General features: G+C 39.0%; 1 pseudogene; it reads right to left on the bottom strand.

Moving 5' to 3' along the window:
* Nucleotides 1-357: 357 nt before the first annotated feature.
* LOC121483861 lies at nucleotides 358-1,970 on the bottom strand (annotated as a pseudogene).
* Nucleotides 1,971-4,558: the final 2,588 nt, after the last annotated feature.

The raw sequence follows: 4,558 nt of genomic DNA, 5'->3' as shown, positions 1-4,558 counted from the left end.
ATTTCCAATTTTTTGAAGGAGGCTTGTATTGAGATGTATTTCCTTCTTGGGACCTCTTTGCTGTATCCCAAATTTTTTGAATGGTTGTATCTGCATTTTCATTAGTTTCCCTGAATCCATAGATTCTTCTCTAATTTCCTGGTTGACCCATTCATCTTTTAGTAGGATGCTCTTTAACCTCCATGTGTTTGAATTTCTTCCAAATTTCTTCTTATGACTGAGTTCTAGTTTCAAAGCATTGTGGTCTGAAAATATGCAGGGGGGCAATCCTATCTTTTGGTATCGGTTGAGACCTCATTTGTGACCTAGTGTGTGGTCTATTCTGGAGAAAGTTCCATGTGCACTTGGGAAGAATGTGTATTCAGTTGTGTTCAGTTAGAAAGTTCTGTAAACATCTGTGAAATCCATCTGGTCCAGTGTATAATTTAAGGCCCTTGTTTCTTTGGTGATGTCATGCTTAGAAGATCTGATATTTACTGACAAGTACTGTGTTGAAGTCTCCTACGATTAGTGTATTATTTTATTTTTTTCTTCCTCTACTTATTGAATTAAAATTTATTTGAAAAGGTAAAGTTTATATATCCTTTGAAAAAATAAGAAGTCAAAAATTTTAGAATTAAGTAATAAGTGTTCAACATTATAAAGCCATATATAACAGTAATGAAAGCAGTGGTGATGTTTACCCTGATAAAAATATCACAGAATTCAAATCACAACTTGGATTCTCAATGATTCAAGTGTCTTATCTTACACAATAAGAGTATGGTCAATTTTAAGGTAAACTTCCTCCAGATGTGCTATCCTCAAGTCCTCTAATCTTGTGGTCCATCAGCTCACACAATGGGATAGCTGGTTGCTGTGGCAATTCTACAATGGTTGTTCTGGTCTTAGGCCATTTTTATATAGCCATTCCAGCCCCATTCTGGACCCCAACTGTTCTTGATAATCCAAAACTTATTATTTGAATCTGTTCCTTCAAAGCCATAGCCAGCCACCAGAACACCATGATCTAGATCTTTGCTGCTGCAGTCTGGATCAAAATAAATGCCTGACTTGTAGCCCTGGAAATGCCTGCATCAGTAGCAACAGAGATGGGCCCTAGAGTTGCCACTGCCTTCATTAGGGTCTTTTCCCATTGAGGGAGGTCCATGAAGCCAGTGTCATTAGCAGCAGAACACTCAGTCTTGTCGTTACAGGTCTCTATGTCCTTTCCAAGATATGGATAAGATTCCTCTGAATCCAGGCCTCCATTGTCTTTAACATGATGAAAGGCGTTATCCATCAGGCCACCACTGCAGCCCTCATTGCCTTGAGCCTTAGAGCAGTCCACCAGGTTCTGCTCACTCAGTGGCACAAGTTTGCCTGTTTTCCGGAACATCTGTCTTTTGAGGGCACCAGTTGCACTAAAAGTCCAACAAGAACCACACTGACCCTGATTCTGCACAGGAGTTACGTAGCCTTTCTCTCTCCAGTCCACAGATTTGGGGATCTCAGCAAAGATAGGTTCTTGGAACACTTTCCCTTTCTTGTGCTTCTGGTTTGGAAAGTCATTCATCACCTGCCTGAATTCTTCATTGGTCATGTCACCAAAGGTATTCATCGCCATTGTGAAGCCATGTTTCCCTTGGCTATATTCTCCATTATGCAGTTCAATCATTTTCATATTCTCCCACACTGCTCTCCTCTATCCTTCTTCATTCATGCCATATAATCTGTGCATTGCCTTCCACTGGTACCATTGTGCATTTAAGCTTTGATCGAGTTTTGGAGCTGCTGAGGCTATTCACAAGCAAAGGGCAGACAAGAAGAGTGAACAATTCATGTTTCAAAAACCTGCGGCATCCACAGCTGCGCAGGTGCACCCCACGGATCGCCAAGGCCCACGAGTCTAGTGTATTATTTTCTAAGTATCTCTTTACTTTGGTTATTAATTGCTATACTTGGCATTATTAATTGATATACTTGGCATCTCCCACATTAAGAGCATACATATTCATGATTGGTAGGTCTTCTTGCTGGATTGATCCTTTAAGTATGATATAGTGTCTGTCTTCATCTCTTACTACAGTCTTTGAGATAAACTTTAATTGGTCTGATTTGAGGATTGCTACCCCAGCTTTCCTTTGAGGAGCATCTGAATGGTAGATGGTTTTCCACTCCTTCATTTACAGGCTGGAAGTGTCCTTAGGTCTAAAATGAGTCTTTTGTAAGACAGCAAATAGATGGGACTTTCTTTTTTATCCAGTCTGATACCCTGTGTCTTTTGATGGGATCATTTAGCCCATTCACATTCAGAGTAACTATTGAAAGATATGAATTTATAGTGTTATCGTAATACCTATTCTGTCCCTGTTTTTGTGGATTATTTCCTTGAACTCCCTCTTTCTTCTACAGGGTCCCCTTTAATATTTATTGTAGAGATGGTTTGGTGGTCACATAGTCTTTCAGTTTCTGCCTATTCTGGAAGCTCTTTTTCTCTCCTATTCTGAATGGAAGTCTTCTTATTTAGGACCGTGAATATATCCTGCCAGCCCTTTCTGGCCTGACCGGTCTCTGTGGAGAGGTCTGCTGTTAATCTGGTATTTCTCCCCATATAAATTAAGAATCTCTTGTCTCATGCTGCATTAAGAACTTTCTCTTAAATGTGTGGGAAATATCAGAAAGGGAGACAGAACATAAAGACTCCTAACTCTAGGAAATGAACTAGGGGTGGTGGAAGGGGAGGAGGGTGGGGGGGTGGGGGTGAATGGGTGATGGGCACTGAGGGGGGCACTTGACGGGATGAGCACTGGGTGTTATTCTGTATGTTGGTAAATTGAACACCAATAAAAATAAATTTATTATCAAAAAAAGAATTTTCTCTTAATCTTTGAAATTTGCAAGCTTTACTATTAAATGTGAGGTGTGGAATGGTTTGTATTGATTGGGGGGGGGTCATCTCTAACTCTTGGATCTGAATGCTTGTTTCCCTCCCCAAATTAGGGAAGTTCTCAGCTATGGTTTGTTCAAATATACTTTGTGGTCCTATCTATCTCTCAGTCTCTTCTGGAGTCAAATTATATGTAAATTCTTCCTTATCAAGCTATCATTTATTTCCCTAACCCTTTCTTCATTGGCTCTTAATTGTTTTTCTCTTTTTTCCTCAGCTTTCTTCCTTACCATCAACTTGTCTTCTATGTCACCCATTCTCTCTTCCACCTCATTAACCCTAGCAGTTAGGAAATCCAGTTTGGATTGCATCTCATTTAGTCTCTTTTTAATTTAGGCCTGATTAGATCTCACTTCTGCAATAACAAAGTCTCTAGAGTCTTTAGGCTTTTTTCCAGAGCCACCTGTAGCTTTGTATTTGTACTTCTGAATTGACTTTTTGACATCGGATTTAAATCCAAATTCTGTAACTCTGTTACAGAGAGTACTATTACTGGTTCTTCCTTTTTTGGTGAATCCTTCTAGTTACTTTGTCCAGTGCAGAGTGGCTGTATGAGTGGGCTGAAACAAAAATATCAACCACACCCTAAGTAAAATATACCCTAGATGATTCCGAAGAGGTCAGAGACCAAAAAAATAAAAATAAATAAATAAAAATAATAAAAAAAACAGAGCAACATAAAACAAAAGGATCACTAAAGTGAAAAACAAATTTTAAAACAAATTAGTAAAAATAAAAGGTCAAAAACCACAGAGAATAAGAAAAAAAAAGGAAAATAGAAAAAAAGTAAATAAGAGAAAAAAGGCAGGGGGGCAGCGGGGGATGGTGGTGGTGAATAAATGACAGTGGAGATAATGTAGTCTACCTGAGGGGACCTAGAGGGTAATCCTCTTGGTTTTGAGTGTATATTTTTCTGTATGTTAGAGCATGCTCTATCCTAAATTTATTTGAATTTATCCTAAATTTAAAAAATTTAGGTGGTGTTTTGGTGTTTTGAACACCAAAACATAAACAAGATAAAAGAGGGGGGTGCAGAATGGGAAGGAAGAGAGAATATAATCTCACAGAATGAATCAGCACATTATTCCACTTGTTTCTCGGTGTATGTTGACGTGTGTTAAAAGGTATTAACTTACACCATTGTAAAACAAAACGAGGCAGAAAAAGCAAGAAACAAAAACCCATAACTCATATATCTCCCAAAATTAAATTATGTTGAAGGGAATCCAGAAGTGAAAAATACATCTAAGACATACAATTGTAGAAATATGAAAGTCAAAAAGGAAAAAAACTTAAAAATGAAGAGGTGGTAAAATATTATAGTTAAGGTGGGAAAAGAGAAAAAATACTGGAAATTTTTAGTCTAATATGAAAATGAGTCATAATGGAAAAGGGGGGAAAAAGGGGCCCTCTAGTTCTAGATTCTATTTTCCCTTGATTTTCCCTCAGTCATGGAGATTTCAGTGCTGCTTGGTCAATAAACTTGCTCTTCCCCAGTTCTTCCAGCTGGTCTTCTGGGGGAGGGGCCTGCGGTGCTGATTCTCAGGTGTCTGTGCCTGGGGGAGATGCCCCATCCCCTGCCAGGTGCCGGGCTCAGTGAAAGCTGTGCTCCTCTTAGTGCCCCTCCCA

The sequence above is a fragment of the Vulpes lagopus genome, unplaced genomic scaffold (assembly GCF_018345385.1).
Source record: "Vulpes lagopus strain Blue_001 unplaced genomic scaffold, ASM1834538v1 ctg241, whole genome shotgun sequence".
Taxonomy (NCBI): Eukaryota; Metazoa; Chordata; class Mammalia; order Carnivora; family Canidae; genus Vulpes; species Vulpes lagopus.
The sequence above is the reverse complement of the archived record's forward strand: the minus strand, read 5'-3'. Positions and strand labels throughout refer to the sequence as shown.